This window comes from Diabrotica virgifera, chromosome 1 (assembly GCF_917563875.1).
Source record: "Diabrotica virgifera virgifera chromosome 1, PGI_DIABVI_V3a".
NCBI lineage: Eukaryota > Metazoa > Arthropoda > Insecta > Coleoptera > Chrysomelidae > Diabrotica > Diabrotica virgifera.
In genome coordinates, this window is record NC_065443.1 from 214700088 (window position 1) to 214721683 (window position 21596).

Consider the following 21596-nt stretch of genomic DNA (forward strand, 5'->3'; position numbering starts at 1 on the left):
GAAAAAAATCGAATTTTTCCTTAATTTTTTGACATTTTAATTATTTAAACAATGTTCCGGACCTTTTTGAGAGGGAGGGTAACTCAAATATTATTATTTGAGTTATTTTCAAGCAATTTCTGCAACAAAATTTGAGTCACCTCTCAACGTCCAAATGTACTAATATTTTTACAGATGCACCCTGGTCTATGTGGCGTTGTCCCAATGTTCTAATATCGGTGTTATTGAGAAAGTTGAAATGTAGCTTCATTTCAATTAATTTTTGACCTCAGCGTTTTTATACATTTTAATATATTTTTTATAGATTTTAATAAATAAATGAAGACAAAACAAAATACATGGCCGTCTGAAAACAAGAACGACGGCGAATAAGGCAAATTGTTACTATAAACGATCATAACTCCGAAGTGGTTAAAGAATTTAAATATCTAGAACCAACATTCACCAACAACAACAAAATATGTAGATCGTAAAGTTTAAACGCGGATAATGGCAGGAAACAGATCTTTCTTTGCAACGCATCATCTAATGAAGTCAAAACTTCAAGTGTCCCAAGTAAACTTTTAAGTGTCAACAAGTGTACCAAGTAAACTTTTAAGTGTCAAGTGTCCCTTCAAAACTTGTTAACCAAACGATCCTCATTGGCCTATCTTTCAAAACTAGATAAAAAATAGGTATTTGTGCAGGCAGCTCTTGCTTTTTTAACTCTGTGGCTTGGTACAAGACGTGCCAAGTCACTTTTTTCCACTTTTGACTTCAGTGGCTTTACAATGGTTTCAGTCAAAGTAATTATAAGTCTATCTATCCTTCAAAATAGCATTTTCATCAAATCAAGAAATGCCTATCTCCGCAAAATCTCTTTTAAAATTGGTGCTAGAAATGCTTATGTAGTTGTATGTTTTTTGGTTAAACGAATGACTTAGGCACTTCTTGTACCAAGCCACAGAACTAATAATTTTGTGACATTGTCTGTCCTGTCCAGCGTAAAGGCCGTATGACACTATGCATTTTCTTGTATCATTTATTGTATCGTTTCTGGATGTAGAAAGTTATTTATGTTTCTTTGTATCGTTTCTTGCACGTACATTTGTGCCCTGTATGACACTATGCAAGTTCTTTTACCGAAAATTGTACGTACTGCAGCACGTGATTGGTCGAAATTTTGTTTGTCACCTTGTGTCACGTTACATTGGTATGGTAGTACTGCGTCTACAGCTGATTTTATAAATGTTAACCAGAATTTTTACCTTGACTGGTTGATAACGTTGATTATTTGTGTTTTTATTTTGTTTTGATAGTTGTGCGAAAATATTTGCATTAGAATTATCTTCATTTTGATCCAAATTAGGAACTATTGTATTTTCCTCTTTTTAAAAATTATGCAACACAATGCAAGCCAAAGTTATAGTTTGAACTTTATTACTAGGAGCTAAATTTATGGTTATTAGTAGAACTATAGTCCATATTAAGTATCAATAAAAATTTACAAATAATACAAAAACACAAATTAATAAAATCATCAAGACAAATCATAATATGATCGCATTTTCAGCCGTCATTATGACATTAGATGTTTTACGTTTTGTACAAGAAATTGTTGTGGACACAAATTCTTTCTGGTATAAGAACCCTTGTATGACACTATTCATTTTTTTTGTTATATCAGAAACGATATAAGAAATGATAAAAGAAAATGCATAGTGTCATACGGCCTTAACAGATTTTCCTTTATTTCTTTTAGCGAAATATTTTTTCTTCTAAAAGTTCCTTAAAAGATTCTCAACTGATTATTATTGGAGAAGAAAAATCTTTGTATTGCCTATTTAGTAGTACCATGTAACCTTTGTATGTTCAAGTTCAATTAAATTAATGTTGTATTTATAATAGTAGATAAATCTTTTTTTGATTGGACTGTTTTTTCTTAAGCCTTCACTTGGAAATATTAAAAACACATTACAGATTTAGAGTTAATTTGGTCGTTGGCACCTTTCTCTGGTTCAGTGCAGCGCCGTATGTGATCCATAAATAATAACAACGTACATATAATGTAAAAAAGTTTCTCCCTAATAGAAAATTAACAAAAATACTCCGCAATCACTCGTCTGACCGCTTGGCAGGTTAGATACACACATACATTTTGTTATTTCTCTTTTTGACGTCATTCGACCCGGCACAGCTGCTTATGTAACTCCGCAGCGTTGCCGCCCGCATTCAAATGAGGCGCGCCGTTGCCGGTTCGCGCACCGAGCTCGGCCTACTCCGCTTTGTTCATTGTTGGATCCGTTTTCTATATGTGGCAGAGCGAAGAACTCGCCGGTGCGTAGGGGCGAGCGGAGGGATATCGATTCGGTGAGAAAAATTGCAGATGAGGACTCGCTTCACGTTAAAAATTTAGTTTTTCCCGAACGCGATGGGAGTTTTGCTGTGTTGACCTACGTCAGCGATGAAAATTTGATGGAAGTGAGTTCTAACAAACGGTATACCTATCAATCATCTTTTGTTTACCATAACATCAAATGATGGGAAATAATTAGTGTCAAATAAATATTTACTTACTTCGTAATGTACAGGAACAGGAAATTGTATCGAACTAATGGTTTATACATAAATGTAGGAAAATTCTAAAGAAAATAGCAGATGTGGCAAATAATAGTATTTATACGGTTTTTCAAAGTGCTTGTTTTTTATACTCGTTTTTTACTGCAATTTGTATTAAGCAAGGAAATAGCCATTTCTTTATGTTGTGGATAAAAAGAAACCGATCTTTATATTATTCTATACTAATGAAGAACAGGCACCGTAGGCGCAAAATCTTGGTCCAATGCTATTTAAATAAATATATTAATTTTTTCGAATCCTGCGAAAACTAATAATAGGTCTGGATCCCGCGTATGAAAAAAAAGTTGATTAATAGCAAGCTGAAAATTTGTTAATAGCTTATAGGTGTCTAGTCGGACAAACTTTGATATATGGGAACACTGGAACAGGGGAAGTTTTAATTGTGGAACAGGTTAAAAATTTGGAACGGTCAGACCACGAAAACGGCACATGTATTTTGTCCGACAGAACAGACTTAAACTCTCCGAACAGAAATTAAACTCTCATGCAAAAATCAGACTGCTATTTATCACCAAATGGGCGTTTTAATGAGTGGAACATGTAGAATATGTCAAATGACAGGAATTGTGACATGTGATAAATAACAGTCTGATTTTTGCATGAGAGTTTAATCTCTGTTCGGAGAGTTTAAGTCTACTGTCGGACAAAATAAATGTGCCGTTTTCGTGGTCTGACCGTTCCAAATTTTTAACCTGTTCCACAATTAAAACTGCCCCTGTTCCAGTGTTCCCATATATCAAAGTTTATCCGACTAGACACCCTTAAGCTATTAACAAATTTTCAGCCTGCTATTAATCAACTTTTTTTTTATACGCGGGATCCAGACCTATGTCATTTTGAAAAATTTAAACGCAGAATGAAAGATTACATTATTACCGAGGGCCGACAGTCCCTGAAACTTCTATAATGTTTATTTTAATAAGTTACAGGGGTGAAAACAAGAGAAAATTTAGTATGATTTTTAATTTTATATTTATATGAATACGCGAGCGTTTGTTTATTTCTATAGATATTTTTCAAAACTAGAAATAAAAATAAAAAAGAAAATGTAGAAACAGTATTTATTAACAATGCCCAGTAAAATTGTGAGCAATACAAAGAACAAAATAGGAAAGTAAATAATTACCTAGTCAAAGAAGCTAAACAGGAGGAACATTGGAAATAATTTGGAAATACATTATAAAGAAACAGGAAAAGCAATCAAAACTTATTCTTTAATGTGTTATTACTGACAAAGTAGAAATCATGGCAAGATGCAAAGATTATATTTAAAGTTTGCTTAATACTGTGCTTGATACTAAATAATCAGGAAAGTATAAACTATGAGATAGAAGACAAGACCGTCGTACATATGAGAACCGAAGAAAAGCGACCAGAAGTCTAAAAGCGGGAAAGGCTCTTTAAAAATTAAAATAATATCAGAAATAATAAAAAAAATTGGGAAACAATTCAACAATTATTCTGCCATTAGAAATCTTTAAAAAAGCATGATGTAGGAAGGTTACCAAGAGCCTGGCAAATAATTCTTGTAGTGTCGATTTACAAGAAAGGATAAGAAGGACTGTGACAATTACAGGTGAATTACTCTACTGAGTCCTATAATCAAATTGTAAGGAAGAATACTGAAAACAGATTTAGAATTGAGTACATCAGAATCAAAACCTAGTAAATCCTAAATTTTTCGTTCTGCTAAATCCAAATTAAAGTACAAATTTCTGAAGATGTAAGGGGCATGCAGAAAAACCACAAATTAGTGTGCAATTTTATGATATGTATTGATGCTCCTTTGATTGAGAAATGCCGGATACTTTTTGGAAAATTAACATTTTCAATTTTTTTTTAGCCTCCCGACAAAATTTCAAAGGATCTCAGGTCAGGGGTGGGCAAAAGCCGGATCCGGCCCTTTTGCTTACTTTATCCGGCCCGTTGAGAAATCCCGCAAGCAATGTTTTTAAGAGCATAGGCGCAATGCTTTTTAAATGCATTATTCTTTTTCTTCGAATCCTGAGAAAACTAATAAGTATTTTTAAAAAATTTAAACACTGAATAAAATATTACATTATTGCCGAGGGCCGAAAGTCCCTGAAAACTTCTATGTTTAATTTAATAAGTCACAGGTGTGAAACAAAAAAAAAATAATGTGTTTTTTAATTTCAGATATCTCATTCAAAAGAAACCGTTTGTTCATTCTACGGGATTTTCGGCCCTCGGTAATAATGTAATCTTTCATTCTGCGTTTAAATTTTTTTAAAATATTTATTAGTTTTCTCAGGATTCGAAAAAAAGGAATTCGTTTAAAAAGCATCGGTTCGAAATTTTGCGTTCTTCATCTCTTTTATGCGATTTTGTTGAATTCATCAGTATTAGTGTTAGTAGTGTTCAATGAAATGGATCTCTATCTTCTGCTTTTCTTAAAAGCATCTGTGTTTGACCCGGTCCAGGCTCGAATATTTTTCGGCCAGGGTATTTTTTGTCGTCTACCAGAACCCGTTTCCTTCGATTTTACCCTTAATAATCAGCTGCTGCAACAACTTACAACAACGTACTTATCATTTCTAAGTATGTGCCCTTTCTCCTTGCTGTCTTTCTCCTTTTAATGATGGTCAAAAGTTCTCTGTTCCTTTTCCATCTTGTCAACACCATTTCGTTCATAATATGATCAGTCAATGGTACATATTTTCAAAATTCTCCTAAAAAGCCACATCTCAAAAGCTTATTATCCCTACAATTCTCAATTATCCCAATAATTATCCCTACACCTTACGGTAGAAGGGATTATGATTATATAACAATCCAATAAACGAGAATAGAGTGGACATATAATTTTTATTATTATCCCGGTTTTTTATAAGGTTCCCCGTCTTCCGGTTTCCAGCTTCATCCGTCCGTCGTTGCGTTCGCCAGGATGAAGGTTCCTATTTGACATTACCTTCTGAATACCACACAGCTAGGATTGTTTCGGCCCTCCTCTCTTCTTTCTCTTGGCGTCAATTTTAAAATTTATTTTGGCAGCCTGTCGTCGTCCATTCCTACATGACCATACCAGATCCGTTGTCTCCTTTGAATTTCGACGATGATGGTTGACTTGACATAACGTTTTACCATTCGATATCAGATTTGCAGATTGAATCTTTGGTTACTCATAAATTTCCTTATCTTCATAAAGGCTGCTCTTGAATTTCTGAATTTCATTTTTTATCTGGATCCTGGTTATGGCTTAATATAATGGACCACATTAAAAATTTCGTAATTTTACTGGGAACAAATTGTTCGCATGTACACCCACACCCAACTATGACAATTTATATCCAGATTTAGCCATACGGCTCACACTCCCTCTAAGGGGAAAATTGACTCATCCCAGATACCTACGGTATCAAAAGGATTGAGCTCTGGTGGGACTCTTTCCGTGTTATCGAGCCCTAGGTGACTTAGTATGCAGGTGTATCTCCCAAAAATTTTCGTACACATCTGGCCGTTGCGAGTAGTACAGCTTTCTGCATGGTCTTGTAAAGATGTTCATTTAGACCCAGCCTTTTTATGCTTTCGAGGAGGTTCTTCGGAATGACTTCAGTAGTAGACATAATAATAGGTATCGTCTGGGTACTTTGCATTCTCCATTGACAATTTATTATTAGTATTATCTATTATTAACAGTCAAATGTCTTTTTCCCAATGCTTTAAAATGATACTTATAGTATTTTTGTTAAAAATTTCTTGGACAGAGAAAATCCTCCACCAAAAACATTAGCGTGTGCGCAGCGTACATACTGGGTATAGGTCTCCGGCCCGGGAGACATTTTGAAAATTTCATTTTGGCCCGCGCTAAAAAGTATTTGCCCACCCCTGCCTGAATCTAGCAGCTTTTGATTCTATAGGCCTCAATTATTGGGAACCAGCACTAACGCAGTCACAGAGCGGCTTTCGAAAATGAAGCAGTAGATTGTTAAAAGGAAATAATTCACAGTACAAAACAGAAATGAAGTACCTGGGACTTGTTAGTGCGAAGAAAATCTAACCTAGAGCTAAAATTTGAAAATATTTATCTAACGAATAATAACCATAAACTTATAACAAAGTCTTTATAAAGAGGCACTAAACTGTGTCATAAACAGAAATATGAAATCAGAAGTTTCCTCCGCAAACAAGAAGTGCGACAATGCTAAGATAAATCCCTGGTTGTCCATAATATTTATGGAGGGAATTCAAGAAAATCTCTAACTTGGCTGGTTAGAGCACTTCAACAGAATGAACAACAAAACTCTTTTAAACGATTCAGTCAAGATAGACGAAAACGAATCAGTGTTAATTATAGTTTTTTCATCTTTTATCATTCCAATCGTAGGCACATATTATTATTTTTGACTTTTTACGTGATCTATATAATAGTTGTTTTATTATGAATTGCTTGCTTTGCTCCTGTATAACAAACGAAAACATAAAAAATAGAAACACGAAACAGCAAAAAAATGTACTATGTTATGTACATGGTCTTATGAGATATCTTGTTATCTTAAAGGAATAAGTTTAACAACTTTTTTTGGGAGAATTTATTAGCATATTAGCATAAAAAGGCTGTGTTTAATTGAAATACTCAAGACATTACCAACCAAAAAGTGATCATTAACATTAGCTAAATAGACCAGGGCGCATCTGTAAAAATATTAGTACATTTGGACGTTGAGAGGTGACTCAATTTTTTTTACAGAAATTGCTTGAAAATAACTCAAATAATAATATTTGGGTTATCCTCCCTCTCAAAAAGGTCCGGAACATTGTTTAAATAATTAAAATGTCAAAAAATGAAGGAAAAATTCGATCTTTTTCTTCGTTTTTTGATTATATCTTTAAAAGTATTCATTTCCGAGAAAAGTTGTACTGACATAAAAGTTGCGTAATTAAATTTCCTACAATATAGGACTGGTTAAAAATTTAAAAAATAGTCACCCTTGTTACAAAATAGCAATAATTGCGAAAAAAACATACAAAAACAAGTACATATTCGCATTTTACGTTTTTCAATCATTTATGCTACACTTAGGACCTTCTTATTTGACCCAGAAAAACTTTGTGATACAATAAAACAATACTGTAAATTTCATTATGATCGGTTGAACAGATTTTGTAAAATCAATTTTGCAATCCAGCTTTCGCAAAAAAAATTCATTTTTTCAAAATGTTACAGGACTGGAAATAAAGCAGATAACAAGTTGAATTTTTTTTGCGTATAGAAGTGTACTGTAACTTTCATTTGCAATTTACAAAATTAAAATCGATTAACAAGCGCGGCTCAGGAATTTTTTTAAATAAACATTAATTATTGGTGCTACGCGCAGGACAGCGGATAGTTTGCCCTGATTGGGCATTCCAATGACCTCTGATAATGATTGATACATTTTAATTTTTATTACATTTCGATATAAATAAATAAATTTGTTTATTGCAAAATAAAGACACATACTCTATCTTTGAAATAACACTTTTTTAGCAAAAACTTTCTTTGTTCATATATTTTAACTTAGAGAATAAAAGTTTATTATTTTTAAACATATGCAATTGTTTAAACAATATTTTACAAACTATAATAAAATTACTTTGATTTTTGTGGAATTAAAAGATTAAAATACAACAAAAGATAGAGTAAGAAAATAATATATTAGATAAAGATTGGAAGGAATTTTTGTGGAAATCAACTTGTGTGAATCGAACACCGCTTCCTGCGCGTAGCACCAAAAATTAATGTTTATTTAAAAAAATTTCTGACGCCGTGGTAATTAATCGATTTTAATTTTGCAAATTCCAAATGAAAGGTACAGTACACTTCTATAAGCAAAAAAAATTTCAACTTGCTATCTGCTTTATTTTCAGTCCTGCAACATTTAAAAAAAATGAATTTTTTTGCGAAAGCTGGATTGCAAAATTTATTTTGCAAAATCTATTAAACCGATCTTAATGAAATTCACAGTGTTGTTTTACTATATCATAAAGTTTTTCTGGGTGAAATATAAAGGTCCTAAGTGTAACTAACGTAAATGGTTGAAAAACGTAAAATGCAAATACTTGTTTTTGTATGGTTTTTTTTCGCAATTATTGCTATTTTGCAACAAGGGTGACTATTTTTTAGATTTTTAGATTTTTAGCCAATTCTGTATTGTAGGAAATTTAATTACGCAACTTTTATGTCAGTATAACTTTTCTCAGAAATTAATAGTTTTAAAGTTTTAATCAAAAAACCAATAAAAAAATCGAATTTTTCCTTCATATTTTGACATTTTGTTTATTTAAACAATGTTCCGGACAATTTTGAGTGGGAGGATAACTCAAATATTATTACTTGAGTTATTTTCAAGCAATTTCTGCAAAAAAATTTGAGTCACCTCAACGTCCATCTCAAAACAGATGCGCCCTGGACTAAAACTCTAAGTTACTACTCTTGAAACGAGAAAACACGCGATAGACTACCCCAGCTAATTGAAATAATATTCGAAAATACTATTTCAAACATCCAAGATAGCTATCGCTCACCCTAGCTTAGCTCAGTCTCCCAAGGTGTGTGTTCGTCTTGTCCTAATCTTAGACATGTTTCTGAAAATTTAGAATGGAAGCAAACAAAACAATATTTTAACCAATAATGTTTATTGTGCGATAAAGATATAATAAAAATGTGAATTATCAAATGCATTAACAAATATATTCAAACTCATGCCAAACACTAACAATTCTCAGATTATACTTATGGCTTTTGGTATCTGGTTCGATGGTAACTTCTTGATGTCGAATGGTACTGCTGTTGGTTCTGAAACAGGCTCTGGGGTTGTAAGTGTTCAGGGCCACCAGGCCTCCAGGTGTTGGTTGTTGCAGTCTAGATGACATGTTCCTCGTTCTTATATCGACGGTGATTGAGGATTCTTGAAGCTCCCGGAGGGAGGACGGTGATCTTTTATCCCAAAAACTAGAAAATAATATTTTAATAATGCGTATAAGTGACAATCAAGAAGTTAATAACCAAAATGTACCTTTGCCAACAACGGCTGAAATCTATCATGCTTTAAAGAAGATGAAAAATAACAAAACACCAGGAGAGGATGGAGTAGTGGCAGACGCGCTAAAAATCGGAGGCTCTGCTCTCATCAGGGCAATCAAACACCTTTTCAGTATATGCTTAGAAAACCAAGCCATACCAGCTGAATGGAATAATTCTATAACGCTCCTCATACATAAGAAAGGAGATGAAACAGACCTCGAAAACTATAGGCCAATTAGTCTTCTAAACCACCTGTATAAATTGTTTGCTCGAATAATCACTGCCAGAATTGAGAACAAGCTAGAAACATGCCGAGAGAACAGGCAGGTTTCCGCCCTGGGTATGGTACAAATGACCATCTAACTTGCCTAAAGGTCCTAATCGAAAAAACTGTGGAGTACAACCGGCCGCTAGTTCTAGTATTTGTTGACTACAAAAAAGCCTTGGACACTTTCGAAATGGTAGCCATCTTAAGAGCTTTGAGAGATTGTAGAATCGACTACCGATATTCCAACATTATTCAACATATATAATATGCAAATGCCACAACAGCAATAAACCTCTATACCCAAACTCAAAAAATAAAACTAAAAAGGGGAGTTAGACAAGGAGACAACATGTCACCAAAACTATTCAATGCCGTAATGCAGCATGCATTCCAGATGTTAGAATGGGAAAACAGAGGTTTGAATGTCGATGGCGAAAGGCTGAACCACCTACGATTTGCAGATGACATAGTTTTAATAACCGACGACTTAAAGGAAGCCCACGAAATGCTGCAAGAACTACAACGAGTTTCTCAAAAAGTACGGTTGGAAATAAACTTTGGGAAATCTAAAATGATGACCAATTTAGTATCTAGCGGACCACTAACTCTAGAAAACTGCCATATCGAAACAGTTCACAAATACATCTGTCTGGGCCACGAAATACAAATAGGTAAGTAGAGACAACCAAACATGCGAATTATCTAGAATTCTAGAAGAATAGCTTTAGGATGGGCAGCGTATAGCAAACTAAGAGACGTGTTCAAGGAAAACATCCCAATAAAGCTAAAAAGAAAAGCATTTAACCAGTGCGTACTTCCGGTGCTTACTTCATCATCCAGCCTCAAAAGTCCACTGCTGAACATAGGCCTCCTCCCCTCGTTTCCAACCCCATCTATCCTACGCCGCCCTCATCCAGTTTTTATTTACCTTTCTTAAGTCGTCAGTCCATCTTGTAGGCGGTCGACCGACGCTTCTCTTGTCTTCTCTTGGCCTCCATTCCAATAACCTCTTCGTCCATCGCCCATCTGTCATTCTGGCTACGTGTCCTGCCCATCTCCAATTCAACCTGGCTATCCTCTCGATGACGTCAGTCACCTTTGTTCTTCTCCTGATTTCTTCGTTTCTGATTTTGTCTCGCAGAGTTATTCCTAACATTGACCGCTCCATTCTTCTCTGCGTGACTCTTAGTTTGGTAGCCGAGGCTTTAGTTAAGGTAAGTGTTTCTGATCCGTACGTCAAGACTGGGAGGACGCACTGATCGAATACCTTTCTCTTTAGACATGTGGGTAACTCACTTTTAAAAGTTTCTCTCAGTTTTCCAAATGCTGCCCACCCAAGACCGATTCTTCTCTTCAGCTCATGAGTCTGGTTATCCCTGCCAATCGTAATTTCATGTCCCAGGTATTTATATCTATCTACGAGTTCTATTTCCTTCCCACCAATATTGATGTTCTGGTTGGGTACCAAATTTGTCATTATTTTTGTTTTTGATATGTTTATATTTAAACCTACATTTTCTGTAGCTACAACGAGTTCTTGTACCATCTCTCAGAGAGATGGTGCTTACTTATGGAGCTGAAACACTGGCATTGACTAAAACATCAATAAGAAAATTACAAGTAGCACAACGAAAAATGGAAAGATCCATGCTTGGCCTAACTTTGAGAGACCGAATACGAAATGATGAGTTACGGCGAAGAACTGGAGTGGAAGACATCATAAAGCGCATTACGAAGTTGAAGTGGAAATGGTCAGGACACGTCGCAAGACAGAGACAACAGATGGACAAGGAAGATCTTAGAGTGGCGGCCAAGGGCGGACAAACGAAGTCGTGGAAGACCACCTACCAGATGGACCGACGATATTAAGAGAATAGCGACAAACTGGATTGCAGCTGCCCAGGACAGAGAAGGGTGGAGACATCTTGAGGAGGCCTATGTCCGACAGTGGACAAATTTGGCTGTGTGATGATGATGACCTGTGCCAAACAGTATTCAAAAAGTAGTAGATGGCAAGGGTAAATTAAATGGAATTAAGATTGATACTAGTCAAAATTTGATTTACACGTGCATATACGTAAATTAAGAAGAAATAGGTATTTAAAATTGACCATGTGCTCGTAGACATGGAAGGTTAGGTATAAAAAAATACTATAAAAACTTAATACAGACCTAGAATAAAAACTCACCCCCAAAAGAATAACTGTTGATGGACAAATAAATCTAATATTTAAATTTCATGCCTTTTTAAGAAATAAGTCTTCCCTACAATTTTTAGTTTGTCACTTAGATAGGATGAAGTGTCACTGTCATGACAGTGCAACGTAGGAGGTGGCAGGCATGTTCCGTATTAAGACATCTACAGAGTAAGGATATACGGAGTACGTTCAGTATGATGACTTAGATGTTAGATGAAAAGAGAGTTGCCTATAGAACGGGCGCCAAACAGGTTTTTAACGAAAAAACAAGTTAAAACGAATACAGAAGATAATTATTAATGAAATATTAAAGAAAATAAAGTAAAATAATTATTTAAAAATAAAATAGCAAAGATGTGACGTTTGCAACGTTACACTCTACATGTCGGTTTATAACGTTCTCCGCCGTTTTGCGACTTCTAATCGCCACTTCGGCCTGTTGTTCCGTAGGTGCTCTTCTATGTTTCCTTTTCGCAGCTCTTTGTCTATTCCTTCGCTCGTACTTTTTCGCGGTCTACCTCGTTTTCTCTTTCCTTCTGATGGCTATTTTGGTATTTCCTTTGGTGTTCGTTGTTCATCCATTCTTTGTTATGTCCAAACCAGATAAGTTGTTTTATTGATGTCATCCGTGATTGTTCGTTTTATTCCCATTATTTATCTAATGTGTTCGTTGGTAATTCTCTTCTAGATCTTCCTGCTGCTCTTCTCCAAAAATATATTTCCGTTGCTCCCAGCGTTGCCAGTGTTTTTTAGTGTCCGTACTTCGCAATTGTATTAGCTAAGTAAGCAGTTTTATGCTCGAAGCAGAATGAACACCTCGGTACACCTGCCCTCAAATCGCTTATTACGAAATCTCTAGAGAAAAGAAGAAAAGCGCTAAGAGCTTGTCTATAGAGACAAGAATAGAAAACCGCTAAACGCCGTAAAAATGAATGGCGCATACAATATTCCAGCTAGCTACAAAAGATCTGGTATGAATATTATGTGGCGCGAAAATGTATTTTCATTTTGACGCAAAATAAAATTTTAGTTTTATTTTAAAAGATTTTTCCATAATATTTGCTAAATTTGAAGTAAAACGCGGCACAAAAGAGTAAATTTGATAAAGTTTGAATTTTGAAACTCTTTTGTGGCGTTTTTACTTCAAATTTAGCAAATATTATGGAAAAATCTTTTAAAATAAAACTAAAATTTTATTTTGCATCAAAATGAATAGTTATTTTCCTAACAAGTGCAGAAACTCATTCTTTTCCGCACGCGACTGCAGTTTGCCGAACGACGCGAAGCGGGAGTTCGGCAAGCAGTCGAGTGCGGAAAAGAGACTTTCTGCAAGAGTTAGGAACAATATTTTTTCTAAGAGTCTTTAAAAAATTACCAAATCTTAATCAATTAATTTAATTAATATGAAAATACATACACAAATTAATTCTTTGACAAGGTTGTCAAAACCAAACTTTCAATATAATTAGTTAGCATGACGACGATCTTGGTTTCCATGACGATGATTCAAAACGACTGTTACTACCGATTTGACTTTCGAATATTATGTCACAATAGTTTTATTTCATCGAATTGTCGCGTTAATTTCATTAAAACAGGAACACAATAAGATATATTTGAAATAAATTAGTAAATAATATCTAAATATTAGTTTATTGCATGTATTATAATTACTTTAAGGCCATATTAACATATCTAAATTAACACGCGTGCGGAAAAGTAAAAACCGCGTGCGGAAAAGTAACACGCGTGCGGAAAAGTGAAACTTTCTAAACTAAAATGCGTGCGCGAAAGTAGACATTTTTGCACGCTCGTAGAAAAAATACATTTTCGCGCCACGTAATATTCATATCAGATCTTTTGTAGCTGGAATATTGTATGCGCCACTCATTTTTACGGCGTTTAGCGGTTTTTTATTCTAGTATCAGGAGTTTTTCAAAGTTTTTTTTATAAATTAAATGTATGAAGTTGAATGCAATTTTTCTCGATTACACGTTAAGCTTTATAAATGGTCGCCTTTGTCGCATTATCTCCCAAATGATCTAGTGTCCATCGAATATACACTATTGAATGATTTTTTTCTATTCGAAATAGATTGAAAAAAATTATAGGGATGGCCGGTTAATGAACTCGGATTGCCCGTTGCCATTTCAAATTTAGCGTCGTAACCACTACAACTACATAAACCATTTCGGCAATAATTTTATTATACTTTTGTAGCTTAATAACTTCTAAACGGCTTAACCGATTTTGATCACTAAACATGAGTTTGAAACGTATTGACAAGTAGTATCTGATGCATCTAAGGCCAAGTATGATAACTGAAGCTATTACAGGAATTATTAAGCTTGAAAAAACCGTTTTTCCCATAGGAAATAGATTTGATCATACTTATGAAGCCTATAACTTAAAAATTCGAATTTTCCCGGATATGAGGTATGCACCGTCAGATTCGTCCAGAGTCCTTCTACAAACGCTCAGTCATTGGCGCAATTTGTAGGTTGAAATTTTGAGTAATTGTCGAAAAACCAAAATTTTCAAAGTTTAGTTTTTAAGTTTTTCGGCGATACTGAGCCGTGTGTATGTCTGATCTTGACGGCTTAGACACCATTTGAAAGCTTAACTCAACACTATTGATTTGGTGTATTTGCGGTTCTCCTGTCTCTTCTTGAACCGAAGATATATACCCCCAAAAAATATGCCGTTTTGTTCGAGTCCTACAGCTGGCTTATGGGTGGTCAAAACTCACAACCTACACCGGTTTCTGAATCGGTCCTGGCCCCCTCTTCAAACACAGAAAAAAATTCAGATCGGTTTAACTTTTCCAGCCACATACATGCATATCCACAAACATTTTCCCTTTTAAATAGAAATTGAGTCATATTTCTGAGCTCGGTAACTTTTGAATGGTATAACCGATTTTTAAAATTAGACATGCGTTGGAAAGGTAATGATCAGTAGTATTAGAAGCCGCAAAGGTCGGACTTAAATTTTCGAAGTTTTTGGGAGCTTTGGGAACGAGAACGAAAAAAAGGCCCTAAATAGGAAGGGCCGTAAAATCCACACCTTTGGACCAAAATGGATGGTTGATATATGAATGGGTGAATCTTTTCCTGAACTTTAAGATGGGAGTTGGTACAATTTTCAATTCCGTCAGATTTAGAAAATCGAAAATTTCGTGTGTGTATATAGTGTCGCCTGTAGGGGGTGTGGATATGCGCCACTGGCGAGAACTGCCGTTCTCTGGTAATATTTCTCAATTCGTTTCTGATTAGAGCTTTATTTTTTAAGTTGTGATATTCAACTTCACATCAGACAACCATTTACTACCTGTCATACCTTCTGCTGTCCCGGAACAAAATGCCTTTCATAACATCTGCACTGACTTGATAGTAAAAACGATTCTACATAAATATATTATAATCAATTTGATTTATAGCTCTTATCTTTTCTAAATACCTGTGTATACGTCAATGTTTTTATTGGACGGCAGCTTTCGTCTCTGTTATTTACTAATTTTTTTCAAGCAATACTGATCGTCCATTTCCTTTTCTTGGTAGCAATTGTCTCCTGTAAGTGCAACAGTTTATCTCATAAACAAATAATCATTTTTATAATACAGTCGCTAGAAGGGATTGTGGTCGATCTTTGTGTGGCGTTATTTATAGCCATTCCTTATCGAGAGTGTATTTAACAATAAGTTGTGTTTTTGTTAACTATTATAATAGTCTGGGCTGATTATCGGAGAATAGAACATTTTTGGGAAAAGTTATTTACCAGCAATTTTATTGCTGGAAACGAAGCTTATGATTATATATATTAATAATCTAGGTATGCAAAGTCCGCAGATAGTGTCCTACTTTTTTTATTAACAAAATGGCGCCCCCAAATCGTTTTTTTCAATTTTTGCTCCATAACTCCGAACATTTTAACTTTACACCAAAAACACCCTAATAAAAATTCACCGAAATTAAATTCTGCATAAAGACATGTTTTTCCCGATCTGCTCCGATGACAATTTTTCTCGGAAAATGCGGGTTTTCCCAACAAAATTTTTAAATTTCAAATAAAGTTTTAGATAAGTAATTATCTACCAATAATTAAATAACTCGGTGACATAAAAGCTTTCTTGGGTTAGATTATAGTTCCAAAAGCCGGTGAAAATTAAACGAATATTTAAGTAACAATTCACTTGTTAATTAATAATTTACGGTCGCAATAATAACCAAAATAATTATGATACACTGATCAAACTTTGAAATCTTATAAAGATGAGATGCCTATTTAATATTTTGTCGACAAAATATAAATTTTTAATTTTTTTGAATAATCTTTAAATGTTAAAAAAAAATAGTTATAAACAAATTAACGTTTCTCAGAAAGTTTTTATTCTAATTTTAAAAATTAGGTAAAATGCGTATTTTAAAGATCTTGAAAATGAATGCTTTAAAAAAGTTATGAAACAGCAAAGTAAACACACGATTACTACGTTGTTTATATTTTTTTCTAATTCTTTCAAAGCGTAAAAGTCAGTTTAAAGTACAAGCTAATTACTTACAAAAAATATCGATTATTAGTATAATGGTTATATTTTAATTAAAGATTATAATTTTTTTTTTGTAATTTACACGCGCGAAAGTAGACTAATACAGTACCGTAGCTATGTATTATGTATTATACCCGTCCACATACACAACTCGCGCCAGTTTAAAGCGTGTCAGTCGCTTCGAGTGAACATCTCCGGCTCTGTATCAAGCCTACATTCGCATTAAAAATTACAAAAAAAAACATTTTTAATCTTTGATTAAAATATAACCATTGAACTAATGTTTGATATTTTTTGAGAGTAATTAGTTTGTACCATAAACTCACTTATAAGCTTTGAAACAATTAAAACAAATTATAAACCACGGAGTAATCGTATGTTTACTTTTCTGTTTCATAACTTTTTTGCAAATGGTTGGAAAACAATTTTAAAGCATTCACTTTCAAGACCTTTGAAATACTCATTTTAAGAATTTTTTAAAATTATAATATAATAAACAATTTCTGAGAAATGTTAATTTGTATATAACTATTTTTTTAAACATTTAAAGATTATGCAAAAAAAATAAAAAATTTATATTTTGTCGACAAAATATTAAATAGGCATCACATCTTTATAATCTTTCTAATATTGATCAATGTCTCATGCTTATTTTGGTTGTTATTGCGACTGTACATTGTTAATTAACAATTTAATTGTTGCTAAAATATTCGTTTAATTTTCACCGGCTTTTGCAGTTATAATCTATACCAAGAAAGCTTTTATTTCACCAAGTTATTTAATTATTGATAAATAATTACTAGCCCAAAAAATTTATTTGAAAATTCGAGATTTTGTTGGGAAAACCCACATTTTCCGAGGAAAATTTTCGTCGGAGCAAATTGGTAAAAACATGCCTCTATGTAGAATTAAATTGGGGTGAATTTTTATAAGTGTTTTTGGTGTAAAGTTAAAATCTTCGGAGTTATAGACCAATAATTGAAAAAACACGATTTGGGGGCGCCATTTTGTTAATTAAAAAAATTAGCACACTATCTGCGGACTTTGCATACCTATATTATTAATATATAGGATAATAATATTCGATTCCAGCAATAAATTTGCTGATAAATAACCTTTATTTGTACTTTACTAATTTATTTACTAATTCGACCAGCGCCAGCGTATTATAACTATTTTTTTTTTTTCAAAATTTAAAGATTATGCAAAAAAACGAAAAATTTATATTTTGTCGATAAAATATTAAATAAGCATCTCATCTTTATAATCTTTATAAGTTTGATCAATGTATCATGATTATTTGGGTTATTATTGCGATCGTAAATTGTTAATTAACAATTGAATTGTTGCTAAAATATTCGTTTAATTTTCACCGGCTTCTGGAATTACAATCTATACCAAGAAAGCTTTGATGTCACTAAGTTATTTAATTATTGATTAATAATTACTTACCTAAAACTTTATTTGAAAATTAGAGATTGTGTTGGGAAAACCCGCATTTTCCGAGGAAAATTTTCGTCGGAGCAAATCGGGAAAAATATCTCTATGCAGAATTTAATTGCGGTGAATTTTTATTTGGATGTTTTTGTTGTAAAGTTAAAATCTTCGGAGTTGTAGAGCAATAATTGAAAAAAATACGATTTGTCGGCGCCATTTTGTTTATAAAAAAAGCAGCACACTATCTGCGGACTTTGCATACCTAATTTTGTTTATAAAAAAAGCAGCACACTATCTGCGGACTTTGCATACCTATATTATTAATATATAGGATCTTATAATTCGATTCCAGCAATAAAATTGCTGGTAAATAACTTTTCCATGAATTTTGCTAATTAGCCCAGAGTATAATGTATTTTGCACCAACTGCAGCTTTCTATGCTATAAAATAATTAATTGAATTTTTTTTTAAATATTTAAAATCTTTTTAAATGGTAGAAATCAGTAAATTGTTTGGTATCCAGTTTACATTGACCTGTAAAAAATGAAATAAAAAGAGTAAATACGTTAAATAGACTAGAACTCCTCATAGAGTTATCGAAAGAATGGATAACAAAAAATGACAACCATTTCTTTGTACAAAAAAGATTTAAATCTTTTAAATCTAATCGATTCACAGCATTAATGATGCATAACAAATATTCAGTGGTTTAGTTCACTTGGCCATAAGGGTCAAAAGGGAATGGCAGAAATTCCTTATCAAGAGATAAATATATCCCAGACTAGAGATTTAACATATCGGAAAAAATTGAGAAAAAAACAGGCTTTTTCCCGTTTTTTTCTAAACCATTAGAAAAATTGGAAAGAATGGGAAATAAATATTTTTTCATAACAATTTTAAACTCGTTTATATATTTTGTAAAAATATTAATAATAATAAGATATAAGTACAAACATTTATATAGGGTCAAAAATTATAATTATTATCTAATAATTTAAACTATCAAAACCGAAACTTCAAACGTAGAAAGCACATTATTTAACCACAGCGCTCAGTGGTATATTTTCTTCTAAGTCTGAATCTTAAGACCAAGCATCTGATTCAGACTCGAACCCCGCCTTATCATCTTGGACGGATAAAACCACATGTTTTTGCCAGTCTCTTCTAAAAGTGGATCTGGATCTGCTCTAGCATTGTCAATGCATGTCTGTTTTTCGTTTATAACCTTTAAATGAATAGCAACAACTTCCGAATTTTATCCTGTGATAACATATTTTTTTTGCTTGTATATGAGGCCGTGTAAATACCAGTTTATTTCTGAAGAGGCCTAAGATAGAGATCCATTTAAACGATTGGCATAAGTGGCTGCTACACAAACCTTGCCACCATATAACGGGATGAGTACTATTTGCACTATCCCATAAATAATTTCGACCAAAAGAATTCAGTTTTTGTTCTAAATTGGGCCAGATTTGCCACCACCTTCCGTACATCTAGATTTAGTGAATGAGCTATTTCAGAAATATAAATCTATAGCTTCCATTAGTTGACTCTTCATTAAATTGTTTTCCTTTAAAGCGAGCACCAAGAAAATTGGCTGCAAAGAGAATCGGCTTGGAACAAAATTCGTAGCGTTCTTCAACAGATTTTAGCAAGCTTTCGATAAGAGACCTAGCCTGGTCAACTTGTTGGGAATATTTAATATTGTGTCTCTTATATACTTAAAGACAAAAGGCACTTCTGATAATATAGAATATAGATCTATCCGATTCTACTAAATTTATCGATTTTGCTACGGGATGCAGAATTTGTTTAGAATATTGTAACAAATTTCAATTTTTTTTTTCTTCACCCAATTTTTCCGGAAATTTTAAATCTCTATCCCAGACACATCCATTATAGGAGATCTAATACAGACGTCATATCAATAGAGTTCAAAACAGGAGTGTGTACTTTATTAAAATCAAGTACTCTTATCCATTTTTAACCGGTATGCTGTCGACCACATTTCTGTTCTTCCTTTGGATATTTTTGCTTTCCATAATTTCAGTATAGATTTGTTATTACAGTTATTACTTTCTGTACCAGAGATTGTCCTTTTTGCGGTTTTATGATTACAAATATCCACTTAACGTCCATTATCTGATTTATGATCCTTTCACAGTGAGGATAGATTCTAATATCCATTCATTGAGTTTTCCGTATTTTAAACCTATTACAAGCCTTCCACTTTCATTGCTTTTTGAGTCTTTACTATTTATCATTTAGCTTTGTTCAACAATGGTCGAAAAGTCTTGTTTAGAGATATTGTGGATATCTTATAAAATATATTGTTTTTTAAATCATGCTCTGGCTAATCTTGATCAACGTTTTTAATGACTAATGTTGTGGGAATTAATGTGAAGACAAGTGATAACTTTAAATACACATTTAATGAAAATAAAATAAAAATAAAAACGTTTATTGTTTTAACAATAATTTCAACAAATATATACAAAGTATTTTAGCCTTCTTTTCTACTTCTGTCAACGTTCCGCTCCTGCACCGCTTACTTTGTGGACCGCATTATTTTCAGTACATGATTTTCTCTGTTTCTAGACTCCTGGACATATTTTTCTGTAGGTACTATTTCCGACACCGTACCTACTTTCCTGATTGGTTGTATTCGGTAACCACTTGGCTAGGCCCTGATTAGATGGTCAATCAGTTTATATTTTTCTCTATACATCTTCTGAATTCGATTTCTTTTGAAGGCGTCTGTGGTGTTAAGGAGTCTTCTTGTGGCTTGGTGAACGAAGTATATTGTCCTGTTCTCAGCCACCTCCCTCAGTGTTTTGTACTGGAGCCTTTCTTGAATGGTTGCATTTGAAATTAGCTCTTGTCATGTCGATCCTTCGATTAGTCTATAACACAGCATTTCTGTTCTTTCGAACTTTGAACAGGGACTGCATACAACATCACCGATCTAACGTAGGCCTGGTACCTAATTGATACTTCTCGGCCTTCATTAGAGGGCTGGTCCTGAAAATAAAAGATTGAATTAGTTTCTTTGTTATAGATGCTTTCTACTGAACTTCTTATCAGTTCCTTGTGAAACTTAATCTTCTTTCGAAGTGAACTTCTAGGTATCTGACGCCATCTTCTGGTTGGATTCTGTTTCCTCTCATCGGAAGTTGTGCTACTGGTGGAATTTATTGCTGCGTAAAGACGCTAAATTGGGTGATCTTTATTTTCCATTTCTTCGTGAATTCCGAAATTTTTCCTAAATGATCTAATTGTTCTAAAGCCTCGACAATTCTTCTGTCTTCATTTACTGCTGTGTATATTGCAGTATCGTCCTCGTGGTGGGGTGTGGGGTGTATTGGTTCTTACATTTGTGGGTAAATTTAGAAACAAAAATGTTGTATAAAATGGGAGATAAACTAGTGCCCTTAGGTACCCTTTCCTGAAATTCTTACATCATGGGCATCTTTTGGTCAGCTGAAACTTGAAACGTTCTAATA

General features: G+C 33.6%; 1 protein-coding gene and 1 long non-coding RNA gene across 3 annotated transcripts in view; one reads left to right on the forward strand and one right to left on the reverse strand.

The window, feature by feature from the left end:
- LOC114326422 (protein split ends) overlaps positions 1 to 21596 on the forward strand; it is a 507603-nt gene that overhangs the window by 94602 nt on the left and 391405 nt on the right. The gene's annotated exons all lie outside the window — the stretch shown is intronic.
- On the reverse strand, positions 18255 to 18498 carry LOC126882265 (uncharacterized). The gene is made up of 2 exons (XR_007697253.1): positions 18405 to 18498; positions 18255 to 18354 (listed from the first exon to the last, which is right to left on the reverse strand). It is a non-coding gene; the product is annotated as an uncharacterized LOC126882265 (long non-coding RNA).